This window comes from Triticum dicoccoides, chromosome 2A (genome assembly GCF_002162155.2).
Source record: "Triticum dicoccoides isolate Atlit2015 ecotype Zavitan chromosome 2A, WEW_v2.0, whole genome shotgun sequence".
In the NCBI taxonomy this organism is placed as follows: domain Eukaryota; kingdom Viridiplantae; phylum Streptophyta; class Magnoliopsida; order Poales; family Poaceae; genus Triticum; species Triticum dicoccoides.
In genome coordinates, this window is record NC_041382.1 from 768,302,612 (window position 1) to 768,322,326 (window position 19,715).

General features: G+C 50.8%; 1 pseudogene; it reads left to right on the plus strand.

Moving 5' to 3' along the window:
• Window positions 1-7,427: 7,427 nt before the first annotated feature.
• On the plus strand, window positions 7,428-18,609 carry LOC119357136 (annotated as a pseudogene).
• The last annotated feature ends 1,106 nt before the right edge of the window (window positions 18,610-19,715 follow it).

The window sequence follows — 19,715 nt, forward strand, 5'->3', positions numbered from 1 at the left end:
GTCCTTGTCAAGAACGATGGGTCTTGCACGGTTGCCTGCCGCCGGCGCTCTGGCCACCATCTGCATCTCATCGTTGTCGGACTCCCGCGACCCGAACGCCCTACTCCAGTACGCCGCGACATGCTGGTCTTGAGGCGCCTTGTACTGACTGTACTTGGCCTATCTTGCCCGCTGTCGAGCGTCGCCGGAGTCTGCCTGATTCATGGCCTAGCGCAGGATGTCCACTAACATCGCGCCCTTGATTGGGTCCGGAACCAGTGTCTTCAGCTCGTCCGACATAGCATTCTTCATCACAGCATCGGCCTCCTTGTGTATGTCATCGATGCTGCTGAAGTTCGAGCACACTTCTATGGCGTGCTCGAACTTCTTGCGGTCTCCGAGCGAGCACCCAAGGAAGAAGGCCCTCCATCCAATGCCCTAGGGGAAAGGGTTGGGGTTGGAGTTGGAGTTCATGCCGAGGAGAGGTGGAAGAGGAGAGGTGGTGAAATAGAGGGGGTTTGAGTGCGGTGCTGGGTTAGTGGGGTGGGTTATTCTAGCAGCGTTAGGCCGATATGAATGAATGTTGATCATTGATCTGCGTGTTGTTCATAATTAAGATGGACAAGGGCAAGGAGGTGGTGCCACCATTGGAGAAGGGCAAGGAGGTTGTGCCTCCATTGGTCAAAGTGCTAGTGCAGGATCACCCAAGTCCCAAGCGGAGGAACTATGTCCACTTCCATCAAGAGTCAGGACCAAACCACTTCTGCAAGGTTAGCCTTGCTCCGAAGCTGGAGAGTCTGCCATTGCCTCTGGACTACAAAAGCACTTCCCAGCCATCCCTACAGAGTTCAAGCTGAAGACGAACACCGGCTGCGCATGGGGGGTGACGGTGAGGGTGATCGACAGCAGGGTCACCCTTGATCAGGGTTGGGCCACCTTCGCCGTCGTTCACCAGATCATGATCGGGTACATGCTGATGTTCAAGCTGTTGTCCCACACCATGAAGGTGATCGTCTTCAACGACGAGGGCGTGGAGGTGGTTACCAAGTGAAGGAGCACGGCAATGCCTTTGCCGCGACTGCATGAGCTCCTTTTCCCAATCCTTGCTGGTTCTTGCTTTAAGGCTTCGGTTTCGTTTAGAACTTATTGTACTGTGTTGGTTTAAAACTTGTTCTGCGCGGTTAAGACTTATGTTTGTGTCTAAGATTGTTCTATTGCTACTAGTTTAGTTGTTAGTAGTCATGTGTGCCTTTGGTATCCTCACCACATCGAGGAGGAGGTTACCATCACAACTGTCTTGGATGTAACCAAACAACCAGACTTTTGTTTCCCCTCAAACAAGTCCGCAACCAAACAACAGGCCTTTCGTTTTAGCACATTCAGGCTAGAGGAGATGCAGGCAATCAATCAACATACATATGTTATTTTTTTGCCTGCATATGCTCAGTCAGGCCCAATTGAAACAAGTATGCAAAGTGGCAAAATTTGATGCAGTTAACCAAACGCGCTCCTAGTGATCAGTGATGTTAACGTGCAACTCATGCATGGTCCAGGGAAGGAGAGATGTGACGTGTGATTGCGTGTGCTGTGTTGAGTGCGTGCGTGTGATTAGGAGCTAAAGGCAACATTGCTGGGAGCATATATATTGACAAAATAAAAAATGAACATTGCTACTAAGTTTCTTGAAAACATACGTACATAATTACGGGTGGAACTAGGTGAGTGAGATTTTATTCAAAGTAGGTGCATATATGAGGAACTCTAAAAGGACGGCATTTTTTTGAAGTCGGCGCATAGTATGACCACGTCTGTAGGGAACCTGTCAATAACTAGAATGTTAAATACATATAATATTAAAAATATATTTTATTGTTTATAGTTGTTGAAAGTTTTCCCTACAAACTTTGTTGCACCTGATATCTAGTGACCCCTGACGTTTACATGTTGCACACGCATGGTTGAGAGAGACGTCACATACGTGAGTGGGTTATAAGGGCATTTGGTTTGTGGTGGGGTGGGTGGGGGGAGGGGTGTCGGCGGACATGGATGCGGGAAGTCGGCATTCAAAGCTGCCCGCATACATCCGGCTAACAATTAAAACTAATTGGATGTAGTTCGTTCAAACCGGGCAGAATTCATTAAAGTTCACATATAATTTACATAAAAGGTCGATATTTTGACCTTTTATATAAAACTAAATCATATACCGGACGATCACCTTGTACGCGTGGCCGCCCTGCCCTGCCACACCGCCATCTTCATCGGTGTCGTCGTTGTCGTCATCCACCCAGCAGCGGAGGGCCGTGACAGCCTTGTCCGGCGGCTGCCTGCCTCTTGCCAAGGAGCCGGTCCGCCTCTTGTTGCGCGGTGGGCAGTGCCACCGCAGCCACTTCCAACGTGGCCTTCGGAGCCCTGGCGGCGGCCTTGTCACGACCGGCGTTGGCAGAGCAGTCGCTAGTCGATCACTCATCGCCGATCTTGTCAAGCTCGGCGTCAAGACGGCGGCAGCGTCTGGCGGTCATCTCCGCGGTGGTTACAGAGTGGTCGAGCGCCCATGCGGCGGCGATGTCAGGGTCACTACGGACCCAGTCCGACACCACATCGCACTTGGCGTATGCATAGCGGCAACCGGCATTACGTCGGTCGTACCTCGCCTGCTGCCTTGCCGCGCGCTCCGCCTCGGAGACGACGGTCGTTGAACCCGAGGCACCACCGTAACCGTCTCCACTGAGGTAGTGGAGGAGGTGACCCCGCGCCTTCTTAATCGCCGAGGGGGTGTGTGGGGCATCTCCTCCTAGACGGCGAGGCGGCGACGATGGCACGTCCATTCGTCCGTACTGGCTGCACGACGGGGACGCCGACTCCTCCTTGACCCGACGTCCGATCTAGACGCCTCAGTGGGGGCGAGGCCGGATCCTCCTTCGCATGGCGTATAATCTAGACACCGCGGTTGTGCTGGTGTGACGCCGATTCCTCCTTCACAGGCCGCGAGCGGGGACGACGGCTAGCGCTTCACGGGTGGCATGACGGCTCCTCCTTGACGCGCGCCGGCAATGGCGGCGACGGGCCCATGTAACAGAGCAACTGCTCCGTCATTATGTCGATCCCACGGATGAAATCTTCGTCCGTCAGAGCGGCTTCCTTGAGAAGTCGGGGCGGCTACTGCGGTGGCGCCTGGTCATCCTCGTCACCAGAAGAGGAGCTTCCACTTACTCCGCCTGCCGGCGTGGAGCATCACGACATTGGCATCACCTCAGCTGGGGTCGATGAGGAGGAGGGGCTCGGGCACGGAGACGGAGGAGGGGAGGGGGCCAGTGTTCTTGGAGGGGGAGTGCGTCTCGATGCGTCACCTGCACAAGGTTTAAATAGTCGCGGCGTGGCCCATGCGAAGGGGCTGTCAGCTTGCTTCAATGCGGCGTAGCGGCCGAAGTTGGTTCCTCGGGACGCGATGTCCACATTGAATCTGCGATGCCCAAGATGTCACATCCATCAGCACCGCCCTTCCGTCCGGTTAAATCGCAACATCATTGTCGTCCGTTGGATGCTTTGGACTAGCATGAATGCGGCACAGCAAGTGGCGCGACGCGTGGGATGGAATGCGCGGGAGGGGCGGGCGGGTTTTTTCTGGTGGGCCAGGGCGGTCAGAAGCGGGCGTGGCAGCTATCCAGACTCGCGCAAAACCCCCATGTTTATCTCCGGTTTGCGAGAGGAAGTCTAGACCGTAGCATGAACCAATACAGAACCGCGTTGGATGGTTTTCGCGGTCCAGAAGGTGCGGTCATGAATGGATGCGGAGGTTTGAGGGGCGTTGGAGATGCCCTAAGGAGTGTGTGTGTTTAAAAATTTCAGACAATATTAATAGGAGTAGCTCAAAACTGGAAAACATTAAATTGTTAAAAATGTGTCTACCCTTCAATTGTAAAAGGAAGATAATTTTGGTCTGACATCGGCGTCTTCTTCACAGAGGTGATGACGAGAGCGACGTGGACGAGGGTGGTGGGGAAGCCGACGCGGACGATGATCTCCCGGGGGAGGTTGTCATCACCAAGCACCTTGGATACTGCATCTGCTGACTGCTCTGCCTCCATATCCACACATGGCTCAACCCTATAAAATCGGCAATGACAAACACAAATGCATAAGGGCTTCAGTGCAATGGACTAAATTTTCAACCAATAGATGGTGTTGCAAACAAACTGGGTATGGACGGACATCAACAGTAGCCGTCCATCCATCAAAGCAGAAGAGGCACAAACAGGTTGCACGAGATGAGAAAGAGATTGGAGAAATTACCCATAGGGATTCTCGTCAGCAACATCCACTAGTAAATGAATCTTCCTTCCTTTCTCCTTAGCAGAACAGCTAAATGCAGGTCCAGATTTCTTTAGGGTTTGATTCCCACGAGAGATGAGAGGAAAATAAGAATACATCTGGGAAGGAGGAACACTGACCTCGGATCGGGAGAGGGAGACGAAACCGCCGCCGGCCACCGCCTGGGATGGGCTCTAGTCGCCGGCGAAACAGCGGCCGCCGGCGTTTCCTCCGTTGAGGCGATGTGGTTTGGAAGAGTGTGGCTGAGGATGTCGGCTCGACGCTCCTCCAGCCGATGGCGACGCCTCCAGGCAGAGCCGCTGCTCCTCCCGGTGATGACCTACTGTACATGTCCGACTATTTGGCTGGTTCGGATCATTCATGCATGGTGACTACCGGATGGTGATCAGCAGATCCAACTGGTACGTATGTACGCACTATTTTCCCTCCTACATTGCTGGACACGTGTGTTACACTCGATTTTCATCCTTGATTTTCCTTTAGACTCTCGTCTTGAACTTGTGTGTAGGAACGTTGCCATCAGCGGAGTGGTGTGACTAAACAGACGGTAGAGGAAGAAGGGAAGACATAATTTTGGACTCTATTTTCGTCGATCATTAATTTTCTTTAGATTAGATTCCCGCTAGGAACGTTGCCGTCACTGGGCACTGAACGACAGTTGAGGAAGAAAGACATCATAAATAAGCCCATGATGTGTGTGTCGCCTGCAGTGATAGGACTATTTTGTGTCCAAGTTGTTGCTCCACTTGTGCACGCGTTTCAAGTCCAACGGAAGAAACTGAATTTAACCCCGGTGGTGAACTTTTGGTCTATGGGCCCTGTATGGAAAAATACATTTAGTAATTAAATAAACTTGACCTTCCATTGCACAGGCAAAAAAAAATTCACAAAAAGAAAAAAAAATCTTGGTGACTTCGTTTCAAAAAAGACAAAAAGTTTGGTCAAAATAGTATGAATAGTGACCTATAATAGAAAATAAATTTTGTTTATTTTGCCCTGAAGTCAACGCTTGTTTTCTATACATGAAAATTTATATACTAGTGGAAAAGAAAGTTGAGTTTATTGTGAAAAAACTTTCAAACTTCTCTGACTTTTATTTTAGTTATTAAACTTTTTTCCCATATAAGGTGCATATACACCTAGGAACCAAAGGGCATTTCCCAATTTAACCCTCTATATATTCATCTGCACTCAGTGCCTCACAAAAAAAGTACGGAGGTTACACAAAAAAGACGCCTTCCTTCTGAAATTGGAGGGTCACAAGCAAGCACATATTTTCAACAGTTTAGTAATTTTAAGTTTTGACTTACTGATACTAATATTGTCAGAAATTTTAAACACAAGCAAGGACAGAACATAACTCACGCACTCACTTATGTCTCTCTCTCTCTCTCTCTCTCTCTCTCTCTCTCTCTCTCTCCCATGCGTGTACACCATGTCAACTTCAGTGCTCACTAGATACAACGAGTTGTTGTCGAATGGTGCAACCAAGTTTGTTGTATTTATTTAATATTCTAGCTATTGATAGTTTTTCCTACAAACTTGCTTATACTATGCAGTGAATTCTAAAAAGTGTCTTCTTTTTGGAATAGGTCACACTGTGCACCAACTTCAGTAAAATTTATTCTCCTAATTCCACAAATAAATTTTCTTACACCAAAAAACAGAAGAGTCATTATTTGTTAATTTTCTACAACTAACAAACATGTCTAATAAATATATTTTCTAATGATATAATTGCAACAGCCATATGACAACAATTTGACGCGGTAGTTTAATTTTATGTACATTATATTTTCAATAATATAGTGGTAATATCCATTTTTTATTTTGTCAATATACATATATACTCCCATTAATGTTGCTTCTAACTCCTAATCGCACGCACACACTCACACGTCACATCTCTCACCTAGACCATGCGCGAGTCACGCGTAAACATCAATGATCACTACGTAAAAAAGAAGAAGTCTGTTGTCATCGATAAGTCTGTTGCAACCCCGCAAAAAAAGAAGAAGAAGATAAGTCTGTTGCAACGAGAGATTCGTGCATATCCAAAGGAGCCAATCAACATAGGACAGCAACGATGTGAGCCGTAGCAAACTACTATCACTAGTGGAGCTAACTGTAGTAGTAGGAGTGTTTGATTTGATTAGTTCACGTGACCATATTTGGAATCGGATACGGACGTTGCATGGCTTTTGCTTTTGCCGCGCGCGGTGGTTCTCGTGCTTTCACGTACTCATGCATACGTGCTCGCTCGGGCACTTGCACGTTGTCAAGCAAACTCCAGCCGCTGGCTACCCCGCCTCCAGCTTGACTTGGACACCGGCCGGTTTGTCCCGTTAATTGCTGGGCATGCACAGTCGCCGTCATGCACATCCGCCCGGCGTCGGCAAAGCTCTCCACCACCGTGCACCGATCGACGTGGATTAGTTTGTTCGTACAAGACGTGTTAACACCTACTCCCTTTGTTGAGGGACAAGTTTTTCCGGACAGAGAGAGTACGTGCCTGAGAAATAACAAAACCGTAGTATATAGTCATTTTTCCATTGGATAATCGTATGTCGTGGGTAGTTTGGCCCATGGTTCCAGTGGGTTCAGTTCAATCCTAGGTGCGCCCCGGGTCCCTGTGCGCCTGCAAAGCTGAAGCTGCAGGCTGGCACGTCTCGCACGTTGCTGCTCTCTTTTAGAATTCTTAGAAGTTTCTTGTGCCTGTGCACGGCTGAGGATGATGATGTCAGGGTCAGCCATGCAGTTATGATAAAAGGAAATGAGCATGGACTAAACTCCGCTGCGCACTGCATGCGACGGGAGAGACGTACGATCGGATTCAGGACTACCGCACCTGCCTTTCATAAAAAAATTTCTTCCCCAGAATGTGCCAATACTCGTGCCACCTCAGCCAAACTTTGTTCCTGGGCTAAATTAAATTAATCTACTGCTGCTCGGGTCCCCTAGTTTTGATTAGTTCCAGACCTTCTGATCAACAGCCTGATGGACGGCTCATATTTAGCACCGCTGCTGCGGGCGAACGTCGACGTCCACGTCCAGACCTTGGCTGGCTTACTATAAATTCCGTGACTCGGAGGGGAAGAGCAGAGACAGAGCAACCACCAGACTCCGAGAGGTAGAGGCAGTAGCAGAGCAGAAGCAGAGGCAGAGCCGCTCCCATTGTGGGTGGCCATGGCCGCCGGATTCCCTCTCGCGGCGTGCATCCTCGCCTTCCACCTCTCCCTTCTCCTCTCGCCGTCCTCCGCACTCCCCCGGCTCTCCGAAACGGAGAGCTCCGTAGCCCGCCATGGCGTGGGCATCAGGCCCGCCTACCACTTCCTGCCCGCCAAGAACTGGCAGAACGGTACGTAGCAACTCCATCTAGCTGCTCTCTTTTCACGAACGAATGAATTAAGCCATTAGCTAATCTGATCCTTGTTGCATGTGTACACATGTCCGACTAATTTGCTGCTTTTGGGATGTGGATGGATCACTCATGCATGCATGGTGACTTCCGGATACGTGCAGATCCGAATGGTACGTACACGACGTCTTCTGTATAATTGCTTTGCTTGCTTACTTGCTCGATCAAGCAGTGTGCCTGCTTGCTTGCTTGTTAGCTAGAGTACGTGCGAAGGAGACATCACATACTGGACCCGTATGATTAGACTCGACTTTCCTCCATTAATTTTTTCTTTAGATTCCCGTCTTGGACCCGTATTTTCTTTAGATCATCCTAAATCAGCCCATGCCCATGATTGCGATAGGGCTGCTTTTGTGTCATGTGTTCCTGTCCTGCCACTGCGTGTGTGCCTGTATTGGACGTCACTTTGTGTTGCCATGTACTCCCTCCGTTCTAAAACAGATGACCCAACTTTATACTAACTTCAGTACAAAATTGGGTCATCTATTTTGGAACGGAGGGAGTAAGAGCGAGTCCAACTGAAGAAACAAATTTTGACACCCTAAATCCTCATTTGCATTTCGCAAAAAATAAAATAAAATAATCCTCATTTGCAGAGCCTCGCTAAAAGATCCCTTCTCCATTTTTATTATCTTTCCAACCTCCCCAAAACATGTCTAACAATTATATTTTCTAACGGTTATATTCAAAACAACCATATGACAAAGATTCAATGTAATACGTTAATAATATAACATATAAATTTTCAAATGATTTAATAAATTTGATTTTTGAATTTGACAATGTATTGCCATTAATGTTGACTCAAATCACTACACACACAGCACGCACATAACACAACGCAAGACACGCATGCCTATACATATTCACTTACTCAGTCACACATCTCTCCCACAGCAATGCGTGAATTGCATGTAAATATCAGTGATCACTTTGGACACAGAGATTTTATCCACCCATTTACCCCGATGACCTATTGTTTCTGCCAATGTCCCCTAACCACATGTAAGAGTCCAACCACCTAAAACTACATTTGGTTAGCTCGACAATCTCAGGATTAGAAAAGAATGGTTTTTCCTTCTTCTCAATTTTTTCTTTTGATAAACAGAACTTCCTCTCCGATTTCTGTTATTAGATATCACTTGTCTGTTACAGCATGGTTTTTCCTAAAACCGGATTAATGAGTTCTAGGACAAATGAGTATTAATCGGTTTTCTACAAATCAGTTTGGTCTATCCTGGATATACGTGTCTCATCGCAAAGGACAAATGACTATTAACCATGTGCTCCAATTTCCAGCAATCACTATTCTATTATAGTAAGTTTGTATAACTAACAAACATGTCTAACAATTATACTTTCTAAGAATTAATTTTTTGTGGGGAACAATCATAATCTCTAACTGTTGTATTCACAACAGCCATATATAACAAGAATTTTTCATGTAATAATTTAGTTATGTACATATATTTCAGTAGTTTAGTAACATCCATTTTTTTATTTGTCAACATACTACCCACACAAGACAAGCACGTCTCTCTCCCTGGACCATGCGTGAGTTGCACGTTAACATCAGTGATGCGTATCCGATCACTAGATACCTTGAGTTGTCGTCGCTCGGTCAGTTGCTAGAGAGATTCGTGCATATGCAAAGAATCCAGCACCACACGACACCACTGATGTTAACAATAGTGGTAGCAACTTATACTGTTGGAGATAAATGTAGCTTTATTTCACATATACCTAGTGCTTGATTTTAATTAGTTCACGTTGCTTTATTTGGAATATGCGTGCTCACGCGGACGTTGCATGGCGGCACGCTCTCGTTCTTTCACGTACGTATTCAAGCGGCGCCACACCACACCGTCGCACTGTCCATCAAACTATACATTGACCACAAACACCATCCACCTTCTATTCTTCAATCATGCACTGTTCATTTTTAAACAGGAAACGCCCATCAAACTATTCCAGCATGTGTCTTTATGCAATAATGCTACACCCACGTTAACCTTCCTTTACCGACTAAACATGGTTTCTTGCAGTTAGAGAAGCCTGTCTAGGTGCTCTGAAATTTTTTTTCCCGCGGTTTTTTTTCTCATAAGCAAAACATCTTCGCAGTGGTAATTAACTGACGGTTATGTACAGGGCCAATGTACCACAACGGCGTGTACCACCTCTTCTACCAGTACAACCCGCTGGGCGCGACATGGGGTGCTGGCAACCTCTCATGGGGTCACTCCATATCCCGCGACCTTGTGAACTGGGCTGCCCTCGATACAGCACTCGACCCCACCGCCCCCTTTGACAATAATGGCTGCTGGTCCGGCTCTGCCACAATCCTCCCCGGCAGCATCCCGGCCTTGATGTACACCGGCCGCATCGACGCGGGCAAGGAGGTGCAGGTGCAGAACATTGCCTTCCCCAAGAACCCTGCCGACCCGTTCCTCCACGAGTGGGTCAAGCCCGCCTATAACCCGGTCATACGGCTCCCGATCGACGTCCCTGGAGACAAATTTCGTGACCCAACCACGGCATGGGTGGGCGGCGACGGCCTGTGGCGTATCGCCGTTGCGGCCAAGGTCGGCGGCCCTAGTGGCATTGCCTCGACGCTCATCTACCGGAGTAAGGACTTCCGACGCTGGAAGCGGAACGCCTTGCCATTGTACATGTCACACACTGCTGACATGGTCGAGTGCCCGGACCTATTCCCGGTGGCGGAGCCTGGCGTGGAGGAGGGACGCCTCGGCTACACGTCCGAAATGGCGAGTGGTGTTCTGAGGCACGTGCTGAAGCTGAGCGTGATGGAGACGACACAAGACTACTACGCAGTTGGGAGGTATGACGATGTGGTGGACACCTTTGTGCCGGAGATGGACGACGAGCGCAACGTCGACGATTGCCGAACATGGCGCCGCCTCGACTACGGCCACATGTATGCGTCAAAGACCTTCTTTGACGCACGCAAGAACCGGCGTGTGTTGTGGGCATGGGCCAATGAGTCGGATAGCAAGGACGACGACATCGCCAAGGGCTGGTCGGGCGTTCAGGTTGGCATCCTCCCGTCAATCTCCGATCAACTAACTGATCATCCATATTATGATATTTTCTATGACGTGTGCATGCAGACGTTTCCGAGGAAGGTCTGGCTGGACAAAGACGGTAAACAGCTACGACAGTGGCCGATCGAGGAGATCGAGACGTTAAGGAGTAAACAAGTCATCTACTGGCTCGAAGCACAGGTGAATGCCGGTGGCGTAAACAAGATTGTTGGCGCGGGTGCGCAGGTTGACGTAGAGGCCATCTTCGAGATCCCATCCCTGGAAGAGGCCGAGACCTTCGAGCCAAACTGGTTGCTGGACCCGCAGAAGCTATGCGAGGAGAAGCGTGCATCTATGCCGGGTGGGGTTGGCCCATTCGGGCTGCTCGTCATGGCCTCCGATGACTTGCGGGAGCACACAGCTATTTTCTTCAGAGTGTTTAGACACAACCATAACTACAAAGTTCTCATGTGCACCGACCTCACAAGGTACGATCAAAACACAACTCCCTTAATGTAGATGGAATTTTCCACTATTGTAAACTAATATTTTTGTTGTTTCGATTTCTGTAACTCGTGTTGCAACAAAATAAGTAAATCAAATGTGAGGGATAATGTCGACATCCCCTCCCACCATGCTCCTGCGGCGCGGCGCGCCGCCGCCCGCAGCCACCTCAGCTATGGCACCGCCCCACCACCCAGCTTCCTCGCCCCGCACCGCATCGGCCTCCCCGGTCTCGCCGCGGTCCCCCCCCCCCGGATTCCCCTCGCCGCTGCTCTCGCTCCCGGATCTGGTCGCTGGGCTGTTCCCACAGCTGGTGGGGATCCGGCCAGATCCGCGGCCCGTGCCGGCCGTTGCGGACGCCTCTGGGCTGGTCAGGCAGGTGAGCTTCGCAGTTAATGCTGCCGTGCTGGAGGGCACGCCGCCCCCTCCCATTCAAGGCGTCCCGCGGCCTTGCCTCAAGTCAGGCTCATTCATGGCGCCTGGTCAGAGTTTGCTGCGCGTGCGCGTCTCCCCCTCGAGCCTGTGCGCCCTGCCGCCGCTTCATGGCGATCTGATGGCTCAAGCGGCAACCCGGAGGATGAATGGCGCCTCGTTCGTCCCGCGTAGCCATCAAGACGCCCCTCTGGGTCTTCTTATTCCCCTCCGCAGCGGCAGCAGTAGTTCGTCAAGCTTCGGGACAGAGAGTGCCACCGCTGCCTGCTTAAGGGCCACTGTCAATCCGGCTGCCGTAATCCGCTGACCTGCCGACGCTGCCGGCGGGTTGGGCACAAGGACAGGGGCTGCTCCAACCCTCCCTACCCCTTCGTGTCGTTGTCGCAAGAGGTCTTGGCGGTCGCGCCGCCCCGTGCGGCTGTGGTGGCGGCTCCTCTCCAGCATCTACCGCCCCCACCCGTGCTGTCCTAGCCACCCTTGGCTGGCCCCATGTCGCGCCAGGCCCCACGCCCTCTCCGCATCGGTGACCCCTCGCTGCGCCCGGAGGAGGGCCATGTGGTCATCGTCGCCACGCCGGAGATGGAGGCCAATGCAGCGAGCCTTGAGTCCCTCGGTGCCTTCCTGTGGCTCGGTGGGAACCGGCCCACGGCCAATGCTGCGGAGATCAAGGAGGCCATCAACAACCAGTTTGGCATCGACCGCGTCACGGTGGTCCCTCACTACCCAGAAGACTTCTTCGCACTGTTCGAGTACCCGCACCACCGGGACAGGGTCACCGCGTCGCCGAGGCGGTTCCGGCACGCCGGCCTCGACATCCACTCCTCCAACTGGCGGCGTGATGCCCACTCCGACATCGTCCAAGCCAACTACCATGTTCACCTTTTCATTGAGAGCATCCCGCTCAATGCCTGGAGCGACTATGTGGCTGCGCAAGTGCTGGGACCGGACACCTTTGTCCACTACTTCGACATCGCCACGCTCCGTCGAGAAGACGCCTCCTGCCTAAGGCTATGGGCATGGTCTGACAACCCGTCGACCATCCCTAAGGTCCAGGACGTCACCATCGCGCCGAGGGTGCCCAATGGCCCTGGTGGTGCTCTATCCGCTGCCATTGGCCATCGTGGGTTCCGGCGTCGTGCCATCGTCCACCTGGACAGGCTAGAGGATTTCATGCCAGACGCAAATGGCCTGGTTCCCCGCCGTCCTCGCACTGATCCATTTACATGGATTTATGGGGTGGTTGATGGGGAGGAGAGGCCCAGGGATCCCCTGGACCCGCCATCCCGACGCCGTGAAGATGACGACCGCCACCGCAGGGATGACGACCGCGACAGAGATGATAGAAGAGGCCGCGACAATGACCGTCACCGCTCCTCTTCCTGGAGGGACCTCTTTCGCAGCCGCTCCCGAGCTCCTGAGCGGAGGGCGGATGAGGAGCGTCGTGGTGATTGCAGCGGTGACCATGGCCGTGGAAGGGACGACCGCGATCGAGGGCGTGATGGTAGGCGTCGGGCCAGTTCCCTGGACCGGCCACGACAGAGGGACTCGATGGATGCCCGAGGGCGCTCGCCACCGCCATCACCTCGAACCACCTCCTGCAACGCCATTCAGATCAAGTCTTCCTCTATTGCCGTGGACTGGTTGGGCCATGCTGCCCCTTGCTTTGCGCCTACTCCTGTGCAGCCATCACTCAACATCGATGCGGCGACGACCATCTCTCCTCTTCAGTCCACGCCTGCCCACTCACTGGTGAATGCTGAAGCGCCCTGCACACCTGAGATGGCTCTGGACTCGGCGTCCTCTCCAGCGCCAAGTTTGGTGCTGGCCGCTTCAGAGCAGCCTGCTGCTGATCTGCACCACCTTGTCCTGGAAGCCGCTGCTCAAGAGATGCCTGAAGAAGAGGCCCCTGAAGATGCTACCACCCCCATCTTTGTCCCCTGTAGGCCGGCACTACTTCCCTCACCTCCAACCTGGACACCACCACGGCCACCTGCTCGACGACGCAAGACCCTGGCGGGTGTCACGAGCTTCAGCCTTGGCCGTCGCAGCCCGAGGATCCGTGCCAAGAACCAGAGGCTGCCCATTGCGACCCTCGCAGAGCAGCTCCTCTGCCAGCGCTTGGGCATTGTGGAAGATGGCGAACAGCTAACCGAGATGGCCATCAGCAAGTTTGTGCAAATGTTTAATGGTCGCCTCCCTGACATCACCATTGCGGCTCTGCGTGCTTTGTTCAACCTTGACTGCGATCTGATGTCGGCGGTGGAGAATGCCTTGATCGAGCATGCTGGGGAGGGAGGCCCAGACCTGGGCTCTCAGGAGGATGCCGAGGCGGCTGCTGCAACCTGATCTGCTGGTTTTCTTTGTGATGCCCTGATGTACCTGCTTTATTATGATAGGAACCTTATTTAGCTTTAGAGTCGGGTCGCCTGTTTGTATCTGCAGCCTGTTGCAGCTACCTGTTGCCTTGGCGGGGCTGATGCTTTGTAGTTGTTGTACGCCTGTTTGCTGCTGCCGTATGTGGCCGCAGCTGCTCCGGGCCCTGGCGAGGCGGACTAATCTGGTGCTTGTGCTAATGATCACTGTCCCTGTTCCTCCCATTTGCTGCTGTTGTTTTGTGCACAACGACGTATGCTTGGTTCCCAGATGATAGACCGCAACCTCAATCTCACGATCCTAAACTAGAATGTTCGGGGCCTAAACTGCCCTGACCGTCGCACTACCGTTCATGAGACCATTGCCTCTACGCCTGCCACATCGTTTGCCTCCAGGAATCCAAAATGGAATTAGCTGATGATTACACTGCAGCCCACATTAGTGGCCACAGACTTAAGAGTTTCGCCCAGCGCCCGGCTGTGGGCACGCGTGGTGGCATCCTTCTGCTTTGGGATGATGAGGTGGTCCATTTGTCCAATGTCCACTTTCAAGCGTTCACCCTCTCAGCCACAGTTACTGTGTACCCCCAGAGCCCGACTACTGTTTCCTTCAAGCTAACCACGGTATATGGACCGACTAGAAGTAACCTCAAGGATGCCTTCTTCGCCGAACTTGTCGCCAAAAAGCCACCCCAGGGTACCATGTGGCTGGTCACGGGAGACTTCAACCAAATCTATCGGGCGCGAGATAAAAACCGTGCAAATGTAGATCGGAGTCGCATTGTCAGATTTCGAGATGCTCTCAACTCCTGTGAGCTTAAAGAGATTCATCTCCAGAATAGGAGATTAATTTGGAGTAATGGGCAGAATGAGCCCACCTTGAGCAAGTTAGATAGTTTTTTCTGCAATAAAGATTGGGACATGAAATTTGTCTCACACATCCTGCATGCTTTATCATCCTCCCTTTCTGACCACTGCCCCCTTCTGCTTGCATCCGCGACCGGCCCCAAGCGCTCCAAATGTTTCCGCTTCGAGAATTTCTGGATCAAGATGCCAGGTTTTTTGGCAACTGTTCAAGGTGCGTGGAATGAAGGCCACAACCATATCAAGCCGTACCACATCCTACACCACAAACTCAAGAAAACTAGCATCAGACTAAAGGCTTGGAGCAAATCCCTCTTCTCCAACTTGAACGTCCAATTTCACATGGCCCTGGAGGTCATCCTCCGCCTTGATATTGCGCAAGAGTCTAGGTCTCTGAGCCCGGAGGAGATCGATCTTCGGAAGAGACTTAAGAGGACGGTGGTTGGCCTGGCTGTGCTTGAAAAGGCTCGGAAACGACAGACCTCTAGAATAACGAACATTAAAGAGGGGGACGCAAACACTGAGTTCTTTCACCTTCGAATCAACCGTCGGCGAAGAAAAAATTTTATTCACCGCCTTAGACACAATGCGGGTTGGGTGACTGACCACAACCACAAGAAGGATATTATTCACCGCCACTTCTCTTCCGTCATCAAGAAGGGGCGAAGGAGGCTTAAGGATTTTAATTGGAGTTGTATCCCCACTCCAGACTGCAATCTCAGTGACATTGGGGCCCCGTTCACCATGGAGGAGGCTAGGAAGGCAATCTTCGACTCGCCAGGCGATAAGGCGCCGGGGTCGGATGGGTTCACGGGTGCGTTCTTCAAGGCGTGCTGGGAGGTTATCAAGGTCGACATCATGGCTGCCATCAACCACTTCTCGAATCTCCATGCCACCAACTTACATTGGCTAAACTCAGCCAACATCGCTCTAATCCCCAAGAAGGATGGCGCGTAGGATATTTCTGACTTCCGACCGATTAGTCTAATTCATGTTGTGGCTAAGCTCTTGGCTAAGATGATGGCGACGCGCCTCTCCGTCCACATGAATGATCTTGTGTCTCCAGCTCAAAGTGCATTTATCAAGAAGTGAAGCATTCATGACAACTTCACTTATGTCCGCAACCTCGCCCGCAGACTACACCGTAACAAGACCCCTATGTTGCTTTTCAAGCTTGACATCAAGAAGGCCTTCGACTCCGTGAGATGGGACTACTTAATGGACCTTCTTCAACATCTTGGCTTCCCTGCGCGCTTTAGAGGTTGGGTCTCGGCGCTTCTCACTTCAGCTACCTCGATAGTGTTGCTTAATGGCATGGTTGGAGATCCCATTAGACACGGGAAGGGGTTACGGCAAGGAGACCCGTTCTCGCCGCTACTTTTTGTGCTCGCCATCGATCCCCTGCACCACATCCTCAACAAGGCTACAATGCAAGTCCAATTGCATCCGATCCGGAGGAATACCGCAACTCTTCGTGCATCCCTATATGCTGATGTTGCAGCCATTTTTGTGAAGCCCATCAAGGAGGACGTCTCCTGCTTTGCCTCCATCTTAGATGCCTTTGGTGAGGTCACGGGCCTGGTCACCAACTGCACCAAAAGTCTCGTCGCCCCAATTCGGTGTGTCGGCCTTGATCTTCCTGACATTCTACAACTCTTCCCTGCCAAACTCACGACCTTCCCCATGACGTACTTGGGGCTGCCACTCTCGGTCAAGAGGCTCAAGGCTGTACACTTCCTGCCTCTGGAAGACAAAGTTGCGCACAGGCTTACCCCTTGGATTGGCCACGTCATGGCCGCCCCTGGGAGGGCTGTTCTGGTCAAAGCGGTTCTCACTGCCATCGCTATCTACAGTATTACTTCGCTGGTCTTGCCGGCCGAGGTGATGAAGCATATTGATGCCTTGCGACGTGCATTTCTCTGGGCAGGTTGCGACAAAGTCACCGGGGCCAAGTGTAAAATCAATTGGGAGCGAGTCTGCAGCCCCAAAGCTTTGGGCGGCCTGGGCATTCTAAATTTGGACAAGTTCGCCGTTGCTCTCCGCTTGAGGTGGCTTTGGAACGCGTGGGCACAGCCGCCAAAGCCGTGGTTTGGACTGGGCACTCCTTGCAACGAGGCCGACAGGGACCTTTTTGCGGCTGATACGAAGGTCGTGGTTGGCAATGGAGCCAAGGCCTGCTTCTGGACGTCCCCCTGGCTTGATGGCCTAAGGCCGATGGACATTGCCCCGAAAATATATGAGATCTCAAAAAAGAAAGGCTCCTCTGTGAGGAAGGCACTCACTGATGATCTGTGGATATCACAGATTGACATGACAAATGGCATTACCGCAGGACATATACATGACTTTGTCACCCTTTGGGAGAAGTTGGATGGGATAATCCTGGATCATGACACGCAAGATACGATCACATGGAAGCTTACGGAGAGCGGAACGTACTCCACTTCTTCAGCCTACTCGCTACAGTTCGAGGGACGCACCTCAACACCACTCCTAAAGACCGTTTGGAAAGTCTGGGCAACTCCGAAATGCAAGTTCTTCGCTTGGTTAATCATTCACAACAGAGTATGGACGGCAGACAGGCTACAACGAAGAGGGTGGCCGAATTGCGGTTTGTGTCCTCTTTGCAGCCAAGTTCAGGAGTTTGCAGCGCACCTCCTTTTCCAATGCCGGTTTTCGGTTGCGGTTTGGAATGCGGTAAAGGCGAAGATCGGGCTGAGCAATATTGTCACGGCGGACTGGGCGGCTATGCGAAGTGTCAGACATTGGTGGTTCGAGATTGCGCTTGCGCGCTCGCCAAATGTGAAAGGGATGACCTCCCTACTCATGCTTATCTCTTGGAAACTTTGGAAGGAGAGGAACGCTAGGGTCTTTCGGAACGTCTCCGCGCCTACGACGATTATTGTGGAAAAAATCATGGATGAGGCGACTTTGTGGACGCTGGCAGGTGCCAAAGGGCTCGGTGTAGTTTTACATCGCGAGTAGTTGCTTTATCTTCGCCTTTGTTCGGCCATTGTTTGGCTGTGGTCCTCGGATCTTGTTACAACTCTCTCTTATTTAATGAAATGGCAAATCTTTTGCCTCGTTTCAAAAAAAATGTGAGGGATGAAGTGTATAAGCCGCCATATGGAGCGTTTGTGACATAGACATCGAGCAACATGGGAGGACCATATCTTTTAGAACATTGGTAATCAAAATTCTTCGTCCGTCCTTTGATTCGTGAGATGCATTTAGTGAAAATCTTGTGATGTCGTTCCCTTCTCTCAACAAACAGATTGATCAATCCGTGGTGGAGAGCTTTGGAGGAGGGGGGCGGACATGCATCACGGCACGAGTGTACCCTGAGCATGCGGAAAACAACAACAGCGAGGTGTTTGTGTTCAATAACGGGACCGGCATCGTGAAAGTGTCTAGGCTCGAGGCATGGAGTCTGGCAACGGCTGCGGTAAACGTTGTGCATGGCGGGAGAATTCCTTAAGTGTAAAGTTAAAACCGACTTGGTCCGAAGAGAAACTACACGACAGTTTATTATGTAGAAGTGAGGCTCGAATGATGACCGACTAGACCACCACCTCGTTATGCGAGGCTGTAAGACCCATGGCATTTCTCACTATATAGTAAGGCGTTATTGTAGCATTTTGGATGTGAAAATAATGAATGTCAACCACGTGGGGAGCTTCCATTCTCTCAAGTTATATATGTCACTTATAACCTTTCATGCACTTTAAACATCTACTTTACTAGGACCAGAAACAACAACGAATTTGTGTTTATCTAACTTTAATATAAATAAAAAAATTGTGATAGGGTGTTTGATGTAATAAATATTAGGCTAATTGAAATGATAGTGAGATGAAATAAAGGAGGTAATGTAAATAAAAGTGGGCGATACCCAATTAGAGTAAATGTTCTGGACAGTTGGCTTCTAAAAATCATGGACTGTTTTTGTTGTTGTGGGGAATCAAGGGGTTGTCTTTAGCAAGAGCCGCCTCCTGTACTAGCAACCATAGCTAGAGGAGGAATGCAAAAACTAATAAATACTTTATTGAGTAGTTCAGCATGGTACGTACGGTTTGTTTCTCTTCTTCTGCATGATTGTTTTCCTTGCCTGATCGAGTAGTGTGCTTGCTTGCTCGATAAGGTGAGAAGCAGAGATCAGGAGTAGCTCACATCCTGGACACCTGATTAGACTCGACTTTCTTCCTTGTATTTTCTTTAGATTCCCGTCTTGAACTTGTCGACTGGAATTTATCAGCAAAGAACCGTCTATCGTACAAGGTCAAAATCTTCTATAGCAAACAAAGTTCCGAATTGCCGCCTTCCGATGGTATGCGATAGGGGCTGCATCGCACACGGCACGATCTAATTGTGTGGGAGAGGCATATGGCACGTGATCCTCCTGAAGCAAACACGTTTGATGGGCCGAGCAATAACAAACGATCAACAAGAGCAGAACATGTTAGATCTGTCATATATCCCACGCGATTAACTGGATGAAAAGGTTTGCTTCGGACAAGGTATTACACCCGATTGTCTTGTAAACATCCTATGGGATGGGGTCCTCCATTGCACAATATTTGATGAGTGGAAACGTTTGTGGCCCGGCCGCATAGCACACACGATTGTCGAAGGACAATCGTGTGGAATGGGTTCATCCATCATACACGAGATGTCAGGACTGTGTGGGGTTACTTCATCCATCTCACATGTTACCAATGACGAATTTGTGTGTGGTGGTTTGTCCGTCCACACGCTTAGTTTGTAGCAATCATT